A 17,613-nucleotide genomic window follows, 5' to 3' on the forward strand; every position below is an offset into this window, starting at 1 on the left:
GTGAGCAATTTTGATATACAAAAACCGTTTTGTTAAAAGTCTCAACCATAAGAAAATACTACTTTTAAGTCTTCGAGATTTTTTAAATGTTTGTATTATCAACATCACCTCTCTGTAATTTGTATTTAGCTACCACACCTCAAATTATTTGCTTTAATTAAAAATATAATAATTAAAACAACGTACTTTTTATTCTTATTTTTCATACAGTATTATTTTGTTCCTTCCACTAACCTACAGGAGATAAGAGTTGTGCATGGTCAGCTTTAAAGTATTCTGAGCGTGAGTGTAGAGTCAGAGCCACACAGAGCCTGAACCCTTTCTCTATCTTCTGTCCCTTCCCTTGCAGGTAATTTTATGATCTTCTTCACCAGAATACAGGGAAGGGACAAAAATATATGTAATTCAATTTTGTTACTTATTAACAAAGGCCAAAAAAAAAGCGTTTAAGTGAGCTTTTGTAAATTATCTGTTTTCCATTTTTACACATAGCATTTAAAGAATATGGAGATATAGGTATAAAGAAATTTTATCTAAATTAACAACAATAACAACAACAACAACAACAAAACCAACCTCCAAACATTTAAAAGGATAAATTTGGCTTTTGCTTTGTTTTGTTTTGACACAGAGTCTCACACTCTGTCGCCCGGGCTAGAGTGCCATGGTGTCAGCCTAGCTCACAGCAACCTCAAACTCCTGGGCTCAAGCAATCCTCCTGCCTCAGCCTCCAAAGTAGCTGGGACTACAGGCATGTGCCACCATGCCCGGCTAATTTTTTCTGTATATATTTTTAGGTGTCCATATAATTTCTTTCTATTTTTAGTAGAGACGGGTCTCGCTCTTGCTTGGGCTGGTCTCAAACTCCTGAGCTCAAACATTCTGCCCGCCTCGGCCTCCCAGAGTGCTAGGATAAATTTGGCTTTATTCCTTTAAAAATACCCAGAGAAACAAAATAAAACCAAGTTCTTATTTTAAGACATCCTTATAATTAGTATATAACAAGTAAATAGAAGAGTCATAAATTAGTTTGATTTTATTTTGTATCCTGAATCTTTGTCTACCAATATAAATAGCATTAGAAACCAGGGTGGGGAGGAACTTTCTTTTTAAAAATTGAGTGGTTTGTTTAATAATTTCTAAAATATAGAATGAAATTATTAAAAATTCTGTCAGTGGGCTATGACCTAATGCAATTTTGCTTTGTTTTGTTAAGAGGGTCTTTGAGGGGCTCTGTGGCCCCAGTTAGATTATAATGCCATCATCATAGCTCACTGCAGCCTCCAACTCCTGGGCTAATGTGATATCCTCCTGCCTCAGCCTCCCAAAGTGCTAGGATTACAAGCCTGAGCACGCAGGCAAGATGTTATTTACTTACTGCACATACCATGCTTGTCCTGTATTACAATGAGTAACGAACAGTATACTATTTTTAGACAGCTTCACTACATAAAAGCAAATGATTAACTAAAAGCCATTTTAATAAAAGACCTAAAGAGTTAAAAATTCTGATAACTGCAAAACTATTATAAATAGTACATACTGATATTTTACTTATCTAATATTTATTTTATAAACACAAGTTGCTTGTGTATGTTTCTGTATTTGTTTTTCTAACAACTATATACTCCTGCAAGGTAAGTGACTTCAGTCCTTTGTAATGTATGTTGATTAGCATAATAAAGTATTTTTGGACTTTCCCCCCAAGGTCTCACATGAAATTTTACAGGGATTTGTTTGTTTGTTTGTTTAAATTTACTTACTTTGTAATACGGTCAATGTTGGCAATTTGCTTCTGGTTCCGTATAATCTCAATGGCTGCCCAAAGATGCTGGATAGCTTTTGTATCCGCCTGTCATCTTTTTGTTAAACGTGCCATGACCTGTTTACTTCTTTAGCTATAGTAAGACATAAAAACATAAGGGAAAAACACATTACAAATTGAATTATTATCAACACAAGTGAGTACCATCATCAGTGCCTCCTGACTACTGATCAGACCAAGGTAGCAGGTAGCACGGCCAACTTTCTGCCTCATTCCCTACCGTCCACCTCACCACCTTCTTCATACAAGTTACCATTTGCTTCATTACTTCATAAAAAGTGAGAGTCTAAAAACGAAAGGGTTAAGGTTTTCCCAAAGAGGACAAGTGGCTACCTTATGCCAACATGCTTTATTAAATAAATTTAAGTTTTATTCTAATGCACAGAAATATTACAAGACAAAATTTCATTTATCAATAATGCATTGTTTGTAATTTGATCAATATAAAATGGAATTTAAATGCCCTAATTGTTTGTACTTTGGTTTATTATAATCATGGCTTAAAAAGTCCAATTCTGTATGCATATATTGATAAATGGAAGCATTTCAACAAAATAAAACCATGAACAGAAAATGCAAAAAGTATTAATAGTTACTTCTGGGGTAAGATGGGAAAAGCTGGCAAACAGGATACCAGGGGGCCACAAATTATTAGGAACAATCATATTCTTGAATAGATGTTAATTTCAGGGGTATTTATTACATTATTAAGAAACAACATTGCTATTTATTCAAATTTCAGTATTCTGGAGTAACTGAAGAAAATAGCCACCCGACCTCCAGATGATTTTCCACCTGTGCCTGGCAAGACTGGGGAAAACCCTGGGACCACAGCTTGGGTGTCTGGTGACTGAGGGTTTTACAAAAGAGGCCTCTCCTGACTCAGCTTGGAGGGACTCATCTGTTAGGAACAGAGTGAGCCTATGAAACCTTCACCACGAACTTTGTGTTAGATCATGAATCTCAGCATTTGGCAACAACTGAAACATATCTCTAAATCTTGCAGATTATAATGCTAAGTTTAAAATCTAGGCCTTAAAAATACAGTACACGTTAAAGCTTCTGGGATTCCTAAAATCTCCTTGCCCGGACCTTTCCTGTCCTGTTAGGGAAGAGAATGAGCGAGGGAAGCTCATTCTCGGCACTTCACTGTGCTGCGTGATTGCCAACTGAGCCCTGTGAATCTCCTCTTTCTCCACCTCCACACTTCTTTTCACAGCCCCCTCAGTTCTCCCTTTCCTTGACAAACCCAAGTAAACCCCACAGCTGCTATCAAAGCTTATCCTGAGAAGACTCACTTCCAGTTAGTTTGGGGTCAGTGAGGCTCCTAGAATGAGATGGTTTTCAGAATTACACTACCGACAGAATACATTTTGAACATGTTTTAAAAGGTATTCTTGAATATCCTACTTCTTCACACTTTTACTTATAATAGTTACAGACTTTGCTCCAAGAAAATAAATAAAAAATAATGCCAGTATTCAAATTTAAAGAAAACTTAAGGAAAATCAGTTGGTTCTGTACAAACTTAGATGTAAAACTAAAAGATAATGAAAATTACAATTAAGAAACACTTCTGTTTTAGAGTAATCACTTTAAGATGGAAGAAGACAGAAACTTCTCAGTTTAAGTGCACTCATAAAGGAGTGCCAACTTTCAGGATCTGATAAGCTGTACAGTAGGAATTCAGTGGTAAGAACATATGTTAGAAAGTGACATCTAGTGGTGAACTGTAATAATACAACTTAACCCTGTGAGATTATACAAAGACTCAGACAAAACAACAAAATTTCAGTCATTCTTACACACTTAAAAAAATACATAGTTGCCCACTTTGTGTAAAGCACTGTGCTAGACATAATGAAGTATTTAAAAATGTATAAATAATGGCCAGGCATGGTGGCTCATGCCTGTAAAACCTAGCACTTTGGGAGGCCGAGTCAGGAATATTGCTGAGGCCAGAAGTTCAAGACCAGCCCGAGCAAAAGCAAGACCTCATCTCTATAAAAATTAGGAAAAAAAAATTAGCCAAGCATGGTGGCACATGCTTGTAGTCCCAGGTACTCAGGAGGCTGAGGCAGGAGGATCACATGAGCCCAGAAATTTGAGGTTGCTTTGAGTTGTAATGACACCACTGCACTTTAGAATAGGTGACTGAATGAGATCCTGTCTAAAAAAAAAAAAAAAAAAAAAGTAAAAAATACTGATGCTTGCCAAAAAATAATCTAAGACCAGTAGAGAAAATTTGGCATATGCATGGAACTATGAATTGTACGGTAATATATGACATATAAATTGTCCACAATATGAAAATTCGGATGGCGAGACATTAATTCTAGCTTCAGTAAAAATTAAGCAGAAAGAAAGAGATGTCTTCTGCAAAATGGTAAATATATGGAAAAATATAAGAGCCAATCTTTTCCTTTGTTAATTTCTTTAAAAGATAATTGGCTGCTTAAAGCAAAGATTAAAATAATTTGTAGGTGTCATTAGGTTTATAATGCATGTAGAAGTAAAATAGATGAGAACCACAGCAAACAGATGGGAAAGGGGGAATAAACAGAATGATACTATTGCAAATCTCTTACATTTTTTGTGAAGTGGTATCATGTTACAGTGTTATATATTATATATTGTAAATGAATTATATTAATTCATGGGAGACTATGGTACATTAAGCATGCCTATTGTAATTTCTAGAACACTAAGGAATAATACAAATAGGTATAGCTAATATATAATGAAACTTGTAAGTTTTTTCAAAATACACATATATAAAATTACAAATAATTTATTCAGAACTATCAAATATGAAGCAGCAAAGCTAACATTTCTAAATAATATTAAAATAGGAAACACAACTATTTATAGAATATAACAAGCAGAAGAACACAGTGGGAACCAAGTGGCAAAAACTCTAAAAGTGATGTCACATATTTCTAGAAATGATTAAAATCGAGATTAAAGAATGATGCAATGCTACACACCTCAGGAAAAGAGATGTAATGTTAAAATCAAAGATTTGTGGGCTCTGCCTGAACCAAGACACAGACAGCAGGTACACCTTGCAGTACAGGTGCCCTGTGGGGAGGGTCATTGGCACTAGAAGCCCAAGTAGGGAAGCAAAAGCGACAGGGCCAGGAAGTGGAGGAGGAGAAGGGCGACTTTTCACTGCTGCCTTCGCGGAGCGAGCGGCCATGGAAGCTTCTGGAGGGCAGGGAGTCGGCCCGGCTGGGGGAGCAGCCTCTGGGCTCCGGGGGCTGCAGAAACTTCTCAAGGACGCGGTTTGGTCCCGGCCGCCTGCGACCTGCGCGGGGACAGGGGACCTGGCGCGGTGCGGGCGGCCCTGGCCGAGCGGCGGGAGCTGCAGCCCGAGGCGCGTTTCGCTTCCCAGAACCGGAGCCGGACGGAGCTTCCCCCGCGCAGTGGACGCGGCTCCCGGCCCCGGCGGCCCTCGGAGGAGGAGGGAGGCTGCGGCTCCAGCCGGGTCTGCGGCTTCTCCCGCCCGGAGTCCCGAGTCCCGGGGACGAGGCCGAGGAGCCGCCCGCGCGAGCCCGTCTGCCCGACCCGAGCGATGCGCGGTCGAGCCGCGTGGTGACCCCAGCACCCTGCGCCGACCAAGGCCCGCGGCTGCCGGCTGCTCTGCGGCCCGGGTCCGCCTCCGTGTCCCTGGAGGACCGCAGCGACCGTGCTGGCCGTGGCTCGCGAGAGCTCCGCATCACGGCACGGGGACACCCGCGTCTTCCTGCAGGTGGTCAGCAGGGCCATCGCGGGGGCCGCAGTGGGACCCAGTTCGCCCCTTCCACCTGGACCTCCCGGGGATGGACAGAGACCTCGAGGGCTCTGGTTTACACAGGAGCAGAAATCACTGGAACGACGCTGACGGATTTCACTGGCCGGCCCGGGATGTGGCCTCCCCAACCCGGAGTGTCCTTCCTGAAGACGAGCCGAAGGTCCAGCGGGACCAAGCAGTCGCCACTCTGTTCTTCACTCCTGCCACACGCTTTCCACGTGGGACTGGCTCCAGCGAATAGGGGCCCCAAGTTACCTACTGTTGTCACACTGTACACGTATTCAGTATTTTAAGGCTTGAGATTGTGACAGGCTCCGAATTGTGATTTACATTAAATTCATGACAGGTATTAAAAAAAAAAAAAAAAAAAAGCCCAAGTAGAACATTACAAAGAACGCAAGAGAAAGACAAATCCAAGTGAGGTGAATCCAATGAAGTTTGGGGCATACTATAAAAGTATCCAAAACAGCTTGACCTATTAAGACAAGATCTCTTTAAAGTATAACCACTGACATTCTTCTTACAAAATCTAAATTTATTCCTTGATTTAACATATAATTCACATTCGCCTGTGACAACACCAGGAGCTCTTCTACGCTCTAAGGATACAGCAATAAGCAAAGAGACAAAAATACCTCTCTAATCTAATAAATATGATTAATGACGTGACTAGATACAAGAAAAGAATTGTAATTTGGGTGTTCACCAATAAAAAGAAAATTAGATCCTATGTGTAGACAGTTGATCATTTAAGGTCCTTGTTGATGCGGCCAAACCAACTTTTCAGCCCCTCCTTACCTGGATGTGTATTCTATCACTATTAAACTGTACTATTCACATTCCCAAATATGCCCCCAACCCTCACACCTCTAGCCCTTTGTTTATGCAGTTCTCTCTTCTGGAATGTTCTCCCCTGCCCCATTACTAATTAGTAAAAACTGTCCTTTCTAGGACTTACTCTAATCCAATCTTCCCTGACCAAACTAAATCAAACTCAATTGTCTTTTGTATTCTAACAGTAATTTGTTTATATCTCACTCACAAATTTATTGCCTGTACACATAACTACATATTCCTCAAAAGAATTCCTTTAATTCAACTAAGACAAGACATGTCGTTTATTTTTACATCTAATGTCTTTCAAGGTGCCTAGCACAGGTTTCAACATGTTAAATCTGCAATACAAAATTTTTAAACTCAACTTTTTCAGCTGTTATGTAAACAACAAGATCCTAGAGTAAGCCTTCATTTCTGTTTTATCAAAGACTGAGACATCAAAAAGGAAGACCAAGACCGGAAGACTTGCAGAGATCAGTGCTATAGTCCTCAATCTTTTTTCTGCTCAAATGCATTTGAGGACTACAACAGACTCCTTTCAGTAAAAGTAGCTCGTGACCCTCAAAAATAAAAACCAGAAAACTTGTGAGTAACTTTAATGAGGCCCCAGGCGACACTGACACTCTCCACCCTACAAACGCAGGCTCACCGCAGCCCCTCGGGTCACAGCAGCGTTGTATTTTGCACCCACACAAGCTTTACACAAACAGCAGGGAAAAGAGGAGAGAAAAGGAGAAAGCAAGTCAGGAAACCTTTAAAATGGGCAAAATAGAACAATCTGCTTGGGGATATACATGTATGTGAAAATTGCTTTAATGCAAGAGAATATAAACACAACAGGCAGGAGAGCAGCGAGGGGACAGGGAGGGGACAGGGAGGAGACAGGGAAGCCACATGTGAATTCACATCAAACAGGTTCTGAGTTTTACTTGCAATCAGTTCAAGTTTTTGCTTTTTTATTATGTTGCATAAAATGAATATAAAAATATTTTCAAACATTTGCATCAAATGTTACATAAAATTAAAAAATTAATCCCATTTGTTTTGGATGTACATTTCATCGTTACTTCGGTAAGTCTGAACTTTCCCCAAAAGTCTACTAGCAATTTTAAATTATTTTTCATTCCTTGTCAATTCATACCATTTTCCCATTTATGTGTTAATTTTTCATATATTAACATTACTCATACTTTTCTCTCTTTGCCTTCTAAGAAACATTAAATAAAATTATACTGAAATCTAGCTATGTATCCCTTTATCACCGTGAGTCTTGCAGTCGGGCACTGTCAGTCCTCCAACTTCGTTATTCTTCAAAATTATGTGGACTAGTCTGGGTCTTTTTTTTTTTTTTTTTTTTTTTTTGAGACAGTGTCTCACTCTGTTGCCTGGGCTAGAGTGAGTGCCGTGGCTTCAGCCTAGCTCACAGCAACCTCAAACTCCTGGGCTCAAGCGATCCTCCTGCCTCAGCCTCCCGAGTAGCTGGGACTACAGGCATGCACCACCATGCCCGGCTAATTTTTTGTATGTATATATTTTAGTTGTCCATATAATTTCTTTCTATTTTTAGTAGAGACGGGGTCTCACTCTTGCTCAGGCTGGTCTCGAACTCCTGACCTCGAGCGATCCTCCCGCCTCGGCCTCCCAGAGTGCTAGGATTACAGGCGTGAGCCACCGCGCCCGGCCTAGTCTGGGTCTTCTGCCTCTGCAGATAAACTTTAGAATCATTTTTTTTTTTTTGCATCCACTTATTCCTTCTTGAATGGTCTTCCATTCTTCAGGAAGATCCAGGTTTCTAATCTATATAATTTTCCTCTGAAGAACTTCTTTTAAAATTTCTAATAAGGCAGGTAACTGGCAAGAAATTCCCTCAATTTTGTCTGTCTTATAAAGTCTGTATTTTTATGTTTTATGGAAGACATAGCTTTGCTGGATACAGAATTCTAGGTGGGTGGATTTTTTTTCTTTCAATACGTTCAATATTTTCGCTCCACTCTTCTTGCTTAGTTTCTGAGGAAAAAGATATAGTTCTTAACTTTGCTCCTTTATAGGAAAGGTTTTTTAATTTTCTGACATTTGAATATCATATGCTTAGGTATTTTGGGCATTTATTCTGCTTGATGTTCTCTGAGCTTCCTGGATCATTGGTGAGGCGTCGACATTAATTTGGTGAAATTCTCAGGCACTAGTGCTTCAAATATTGCTTCTGTTCCTTTCTTTCTTCACTTCCAGCATTCCCATTACACATACGTTACACCATTTGTAGCTGCCCCACAGTTCTAGAATATTCTATTCTGGGTTTGGGTTCCCCCACGCCCAACTTTTTTCTCTTTGCTTTTCAGTTTTAAAAGTTTCCAACTGTCAAGCTGTGAGAGTCTATCCTCAGCCCTGTCCTGTGAGCCCATGAAAGGCAGTGTACATTTTGCTATAGTGTTTTTTATCTCTAGCACTTCTTTTTGGTTTCTTCTTAGAATTTCTACCTCTATGCTTAGATCACAAATCTAACCTTGCATGTTGCTTATTTTTTGCCTTAAAGTCCTTACCATTTTAATCATGGCCTTTAATCATTCCTGGTCTGATTATTCCAACATTTCTGCCATATCTCACTCTAATTCTTGTGGTTGTTTAGTCCCTTCAAACTGTTTTTTACCTTTCAGTGGGCCTTGCACTTCTTTGTTGAAAGGCAAACGTGATGTATTGGGTACAAGGAACCAGGGTACACAGGCCTTCAGTAATGCAGTGTGAGGTGGGGGAGGGAGGCATTCCCAGCCCTGTCATCAGACTGCAGTCTTTGGTGAGCCTGCGCCCTGCACTGCGAGCTTCACCGGTGCTTCACAGTCCCCCCTTGGGTGGGGCAGGACGGCTGGAGTAGGCTGAAGTTGTTTACTTCCCTTTCCCCCAGTAGAATGATAGAGGGGGCTGGAGTTGGGTACTTCCCTTCCCCTAGGTAGGTTAGGCTCTGCTAGAATCACCTTTCCAGAGGGGAGGCCTCGCGAAGAACAGAGTGCTCCAGCATCTATCAGAACGGTTCCTCTCTCCTTTCTCATGTGAGAAGCACAAAGGGGTTTTTCTCCAGTATTCACTGTGAGGTCCTGGCTGAGCTCCTGGAGGTAAAACTCAGCAATGCACGGAGGCCCTCCCCTGTGACTTGGTCCCTCTGGAGTCTGTAACTCTGAGTTGTCCACGTAGAATGCCCAGCAACTCACCAGTTACAGCTCAGGTTTTCCGGCCCCAGCACTGGTTCCCACAGAGGTTTCTGCTTGCAGGCCTCTGCTGTGAGGAGCTGGGATTCTTTGTATCTGCCTGTCTCTTCATTTTTGGTGAGCACTTTGTCCTGTGGTCTGACTCCTCTAAAAGAGCTAAGAGTTGGGTTTTCTTGACTGTTCAGCTTTTCAGTTGTTGTTAGGATGGAGTGGGGACTTGGGAGCTCCTGAAATGCCAGACTGGAAACCACAAAATTACTTTTTTACATGACATTAAATGAGAATATGCAGTGTTTTCCCAAAGAGGCAACAACTGAAGTAGCATGATTTACTGAAAGATTTCCTTCTTCTCCAACAAAATGTGACACATTCCTAATCGTATATTAAACTCTTTTTTATTTAGAGACAGGGTCTCACTATGTTGCCCAAGCTGGACTCGAACTCCTAGGCTCACAAGTCGTCCTCCCACCTCATCCTTCGGAGCAACGGGGACTACAGGTGTGCACCACTGCCCGGCATCATAATTAAATTCTTATCAATGCTGGCATTACTTTCTTTGATCTGTTTGGTCTCTTATTAGTACCCCATAATTTATTACAACTTGCATATACAAGCTACATATTTAAAAGCTACAATTATAATTCCATGTTTTCATTCATTCCTATATAATTATTGTATATGTATTATCTGCCCAGCAATATTGTCAGTGTTTTAAAGCATGCCATGCTTTCAAGATTCTTTATGTCGCTAATAATTTTTACCATTAAATAGACACTAAATAAACACTCACCAATTGAATACTCTCCCCAACCAACCCTGAGATAGTAATGAGCGGGTGGCTGCCGGCGGCCGGGGGAGGGGAGGGCGAGCTCCTGCTTAGTGGGTGCAGAGCTCCAGGGTTACCAAACGGCAGCGCCACTGAGATGGATGGTGGTGAGAACTGCGCATTATAGATGATGTAAATACACTCAACTGTACACTTCAAATAATTAAAATAATAAATTTTGTTACATGTATTTTACCACAATAAAACTAACTGAAAGAAAAAATAAGGGGAGGAGAAATAAAGTTAGTCCTTAACAATAAGATCCGGTAACCAGCCATTTTTTAAGAAGAGTAACTGTCAATAACATTTCCCCAAGAACCTCCAAGCAGTCAGTGTGGCAAACACTGAATGTGGAGAGTTAGCAGAGTACTTAAATTAAACTTCCTGGTAGGTTTTTGTTTATTTATTTATTTTGGCATCAAAGTACATTAGATTAAGAACAGGAAATAACACTATGCAACTTATTGATCAAGGTTCCTGATAGCAAAACAGGTCATTTTGAATACTTTATTCAGTTTTATAAAATGTTTTAATTATTTTTTTAGTTAAACTAGTAAAGCAAAAGTATGTTTCCAGGCTTTTGGATTTGACAGAATAGCAGTTTATAAAACAAAATGATGGGTGGGGAAATTGTTGATCTTTCATTTCTTAAACAGTTACATTGAGGCATAATGTACACTCCATGCAATTTAACTATTTGAAGTACACAATTTAGTACTTGTTATATATAACATTTTTAATTTTTTTAGAAGTGTAAAACAGCATATTTTTTATTGACTACAAATATATCTGCCTCATTTAACTGCATAGTATTCCATAGAATTAATATACCATTATTTATTAAAAATAAGCACCCAAAAAGTATTCATTGGAAGGAAGGAAGGAGATGCTGAGTTGCCACTCATGACAATGTCCACCAGATTCTCTGATCCAGATTCCTGGAGGTGGCTTATGAAACAGGCCCTCCCCATCTGGCCTATTGCATCACTGGAAGGAGTTGTCATTCATGCAATCAGAAAGAAAGTAGCCAAAAAGCTAACACTGAAGTGCAGTTTGTCCATCTAGTGGACTGTCTTGCCTAACCAGTTATCTCGGACAATATCTTTAACTGTTTTGGGGTAAACTCAAGTAATACCAAATTTAAAAGGGTCTTCTAAAAAATTAAATGAAGTAAGAGAATTCCTGTAGCCTCTCCGAAAAGTTAGTTCTGTTTCCAGCTGCCTGCAAGTTAAATTGAGAGAATAATGGTTCATTGCCATATTTGTCACTATGTGCAATTAAGTCAAACCTAGATTGGAAAACAAAAAAAACAATAGCTGGACTGCAGAAGAAGTCTCAGCCAGCACAGTTGAGTTGGCAGTGCCAAAGAGGAGGAGACGGCCATATGCTCAGGCGATTGGTTACATGTAAAAGGACTAAGCAGGCCCGGTGCAGTGGCTCACACCTGTAATCCTAGCACTCTGGGAGGCCGAGGCCAATGGATTGTTTGAGCTCAGCATTTCGAGACCAGGCTGAGCAAGAGCGAGACCCCGCCTCTACTAAAAATAGAAAGAAATCATATGGACAGCTAAAAATATATAGAGAAAAATTAGCCAGGCATGGTGGCACATGCCTGTAGTCCCAGCTACTTGGGAGGCTGACACAGGAGGATAGATTGAGCCCAGGAGTTTCAGGTTCCTGTGAGCTAGGCTGACACCATGGCACTCTAGCCTGGGCAACAGAGCAATACTCTGACTCAAAAAAAAAAAAAAAAAGACAGAAAATAAAAGGACTAAGCAAATATGTCAATACATTGAGTGCCTACCCTCATTCTCAGGGAAGGCAGGTACAAATGTAAAAGGGGGAAAGACTAGAATTAGAAACATCTAAGATTGGATTGTAATTGGAACTATCAGTAAAAACTCCTGGTTTCTGATGGATAGATGATAGAGAGAAAAACATCTATCTGTATATAGACATAGATACATATACACTCAGGCCTCTATCTGTGGGCTCTGCATCCATGGATTCAACCAATTGTAGATCAAAAATATTTGAGAAAAAAATTGTATCTGTACTGGACATGTACAGACTTTCTTCTCTTGTCATTATTCCCTAAACCATGTAACAACTATTTGCATAGCGTTTACATTACATTAGGTATTATAGGTCTTATAAGTAATCTAGATATGATTTAAAGTATATAAGAGGATGTGCATATGTTATATGCAAATACTACACCATTTTATATCAGGGACTTGAGCATCCATGGATTTTGGTACCTGTAGGAGGTCCTGGACCCAATCCCCCACTAAGGAACAAGGGACAACTGTATATGTATGTATGTATGTATGTATACATGCACACACATACATGCATACACACATAAACACAAAGATGAGTATACCAGCAGCAATGAGCATGCCAGACATCCAGACTTTGGTTTCTAAATCCTATTCTCCTCAAAAGGAACCAGAGAAATGGCTAATTTCAGGGCTCAGGCAGGGAAAGTATTTAATAAGCCTAGAACATCATGTACCATAAAGTATGGAAATTCCCAAAAGATCATGGAGATATATCAAAATGACACTGGAGCCAACCAAGGGGCTCCCACTGGCTAAATCTGGGACAATTTGAACATCAAAGAAATGATATGAGAGCAATTGTTTATAAACCATTGAATAAAACAGGAACCCAGGAGCCCATACTGATATCAATTAATAGATAAACAAATGGGGGGGGTGGATACAGAGGCAGGAAAGCTTTCCCTTACAATAGAAGGTCAACTAATAAATGTAGAAGGATGATGGAAGGGATGGTTACCATTTGGTAACCCTTATAATAATTGCTTTGGTCAAGGAGCAAAACTGGATACTAATATAAATGGGTGAAAGTGTGATCAGGAACAGGATTTTTACATAGTCTCAAAATATCTCCAGACAATATTTATTCATTAAATTTCCATTGCAAAGTCTGGCAGACATCATCTTACCAAATGATGAAAGTAAACTTCATCAGCAATGGGACAAATCAACATCATGTGCCTTCTGATAGATGCATCGAGAAGAACACAGCATCACCTCTGTGGTATTCCTGCCAAAAACGCCTGTCCTGAGTACATTGGTGGTATAGTGGTGAGCACAGCTGCCTTTCAAAACGCATGTCCTAAATCCAGTCATGAGGAAACATCAGACAAACACAAACTGATGGACATTCTGCAAAGTAATTGGCCTGTCCTCTCCAAAATATCAAGGTCATGAAAGGAAGGAGAGACTCGGAACTGCTCCAGATAGAAGGAAACTAATGAGACATGACAGTGAAATGCAACGTGTGATCCTACGTTGGATCCTGGATCTATAAAAGACTTTATTGGAGAAAACCAGTAAAATTTTAATGAGGCTTGTGGATTAGAATCTGCTATGGTATTAATTTCCTGATTTTGATGGACATAATGTGATTCATGTAGAAAAGTGTCTATTTTTTAGGAAACAGACATTGAAGTATTGAGGGGTCCTGTGACATCATGTCTGCGACTTACTGCCAAATGGTTCAGAAAAAAATGACTTTTATCCACACAGAGAGAAAGAGAGAATGATAAGGCAGATGTGGTAAATTTCTAACACCTGGGAAATCAAGCTGAGGGAACACAGGATATCTTTGTACTATTCTTGAAACTGTTTTGAAGAGTTTAATTATTTCCACTTTAATAGCTTTGAAATATTTTTAATAATCCTACTGTAAGGCCGGGCGCGGTGGCTCACGCCTGTAATCCTAGCACTCTGGGAGGCCGAGGTGGGCGGATCGTTTGAGCTCAGGAGTTCGAGACCAGCCTGAGCAAGAGCGAGACCCCATCTCTACTAAAAATAGAAAGAAATTATATGGACAGCTAAAAATATATATAGAAAAAATTAGCCGGGCATGGTGGTGCATGCCTGTAGTCCCAGCTACTCGGGAGGCTGAGACAGGAGGATCGCTTGAGCCCGGGAGTTTGAGGTTGCTGTGAGCTAGGCTGACGCCATGGCACTCACTCTAGCCTGGGCAACAGAGTGAGACTCTGTCTCAAAAAATAATAATAATAATAATAATAATAGAAGTACTCGGGAGGCTGAGGCAGGAGGATTGCTTGAGCCCAGGAGTTTGAGGTTGCTGTGAGCTAGGCTGATGCCACGGCACTCTAGCCCAGGCAACAGAGTGAGACTCTGTACCCTCCCCCCAAAAAAAAACAACAACAACAATATGGAATTGTGGTTTTCATTTGAATTTTTATAATTACTAATGAGGTTGGGCATCTTTTTATATGTCTGTAGCCATTCAGGCTCGGTTTTCTCTTGTCTGCTTTATCTGTTCATTCCTTTGTTTGTTATTAGGGTGTTTAACTTATGTCAAAAGACAAAATTACAACAAATTTAAAGATCCAATTAGCTTTTATTTGTGCTTCTAGAATTGGGCAACACCTCACTCTGTGAAAATAAAATGAGTGTTCCAATGAACTGAGCAGAGAAGTCTGGCTTTATAGGCAGAAAAAATGCTGCAGAAAGCAGAAACAACACAAAAAAATGGATGGCCCATTTCAAAGTTACTTTCCTTATAGGGTTAAAAAAGAGGGGACTTCCTTACTATGCGACTCAGGTTGGTTCACTGGTATTCACCTGCTTTTTGGGAAACTGGTCTGTTTCAAAGTTCTATTTAATTGTGGCACTTAGCACAAGCAAACCCATTCTGGTTTGGCCTGGTCTACTGGGGGCTAGTGCAGGCGGCTAGTTCAAAACAGTGGCCTCCCATAAACCTTGTTTAACTCTTATATAGAGTAATAGTTATTAAACTGTCATCTTTAGAAAATGATGTGAGGACAATGCACCTATAATACATTTTTGGGAAATTCAACATATATATTTACACTCAATTTATTATAATATAAAAATTTCTGTGTTATATCAACCTAAAAGTAAGAAGCTGATGAAAAATTAATATAGAGAGTTTATTTGGGCCAAGGTTGAGGACAGTAGCCTGGGAAACACTTTCAAGTTGCCTTGAGGAGTCTTCCAGGGAGCAAGGAAATGTTCAAGATTTTAAAGAAAAAAGGACAAATCAGGAGAGGGGACAATTACAAAAGTTGTTCAGCGGGAATTCTCATTGGTTTACAGATACAACAGTGGTTAGTGATTGGCTATAGACTGTTGAACTATAGGGTGTATGGCATTTTTATGGCTACTTGGCATCAGGTTAGTCTAGAGCCTCACAGCAAGTGGCTTCAAGAGGCAATTATTTTGCTCAAGGGGGAGTGAGAGTGACTGCTGTTATATTTTAAATGCCTCTCCTGGCCTGATAGTTTAAAAGTGCTGGAATTTCTCAGATAAAAAGGGTTTTTTTTTTTCTTTCTCAGTTATAATAGGAGAAATAAGAATACAAAATTACATATGTACCACAATATATAAACTAACACCCCAAAACACCATACTTAGAAAAGAAACTAAAAGGAAATATTCTATCACTGTATGTTCAAGTTTACAGATAGGTTTTCTTTTTTTATGGCTTTAAGTATGTAGTCTTTCTTCCAATTTTCTATATTTTCAAATTTTTAAATTAAAATAATGTAGTTTCATATTCCATGGAGATTCAGCGCCAAGCTAACACATAAAACAAAAGTCATGTATGTAATATTACCCTGAACATCCCTTAAATTGGGCTGTCTCTCAGAAAGTTCAATAGTGATTGAAGAAATGTTCAGGGTAATTTTGCAATACAACCCATTTTCTATCTACCATTGGAATTATTGCTGTTTCTTCAGTTGAGTACCAGATAGAGCAACAGAAAAGCAACTGGGTAACATAAGAAAAATCTACATTGTATCTCTTCTTAGAATCACACTTAATCTAGTGAGATGATAATATCAGAGACACCCAGAAACTGGGATCACTGAAGAAAAAGCAGGTTTACACATTTCATCTCATGCTCACCCTACGGTTCATTGAGTGGAATGTTAGGCAGTATAATGCACCATTTAGACTGTTGCTTTCTCCCTCTCCTATTTTTGTGGGGCTAAGCTCATATAGTTGAATTCGCATAAGCTAAATTTGTATATGAGGAGACTCCATTGTACATAGTTTGTTTATAATAGGGAAAAAACCACCTTTTTCAAAGGAACAGATATTCTGGAATCCATAAATATATACATGCCCCCTGTTTTCATCATTTACTCAGTCATTCAACAAATATTGCATCTGCTATTTCCAGCACTGGGCTACATAATGGAAGAGATAGAGGAAAAAGTAAAACAATCTCTGTCCCTACTCTCATGGCGCTTAATCAATTAATCAATCAGTCAAATAAAAAATTATCCTGTGATAAAAAAGAGGTACATAGTATCTTGAGAACATATAATAAGGATATTGATGTGCACTGAAGGTTTTAGAAAGGCTCCCTGTGAAAGTGACTACTGAGCTGGTTAGGAAGTATGGGATGCTGTGATGTAAGCTGGAGCCAGATGACACTGCCTCATGAGAGCCAACAGCTTAATTTTCAGAAATTTTGAGACAGGTTTTAAATAGCCATTAGTAAACATTAAATTATGTAAACTTATAATTAAATTATATTAAAAACAGATCATAAATACTCAAAACTCATCACTTCTTAATTATTTTTACATTTTACTCTTATCTATGCTCTTGAGGTTATCAACTATGCATCTTTTCCCATTCTGAGGAGCAGAATGAAATCATCCTGTCCACACCTCTGCACTGCATATGCTACCTGCCCATTAGTGACTAAGTAGCCACATCAGTTATCAGATCCACTGTCACAGTGCTTATGTTCAAGTAAATCTTATTTTACTTAATAATGGCCCCCAAGCTCAAGAGTGGTGATGCTGGCAACTCAGCTATGCCAAAGCCACAAAGTGCTTCCTTTAAGTGAAAAAGTGAAAGTTCTCAACTTAATAAGGAAAGAAAAAAAAAGTAGGCTGAGTTTGCTAAGATCTACGGTAAGAACAAATCTTTCATCCATGAAATTGTGCACAGTATATTGTTATAATTGTTCTATTTTGTTATTAGTTATTGTTATTAATCTTTTTACTGTACTTAATTTATAAATTAAACTTTATCATTGGTATGTATGTATAGGAAAAACATAATATAGGGTTTGGTACTATCTGAAG

The 17,613-nt window shown here is 39.4% G+C and overlaps 1 long non-coding RNA gene across 1 annotated transcript in view; it reads right to left on the reverse strand.

Annotated features, from left to right (window-relative positions):
• Positions 1-17,613, reverse strand: part of LOC138398917 (uncharacterized) — a 60,111-nt gene that overhangs the window by 22,833 nt on the left and 19,665 nt on the right. Inside the window, exon 2 of the long non-coding RNA XR_011236066.1 lies at positions 1,764-1,898. This is a non-coding gene — a long non-coding RNA (uncharacterized lncRNA). The remainder of the gene's footprint in view (positions 1-1,763; positions 1,899-17,613) is intronic.

The sequence above is a fragment of the Eulemur rufifrons genome, chromosome 18 (genome assembly GCF_041146395.1).
Source record: "Eulemur rufifrons isolate Redbay chromosome 18, OSU_ERuf_1, whole genome shotgun sequence".
NCBI classification, from domain to species: domain Eukaryota; kingdom Metazoa; phylum Chordata; class Mammalia; order Primates; family Lemuridae; genus Eulemur; species Eulemur rufifrons.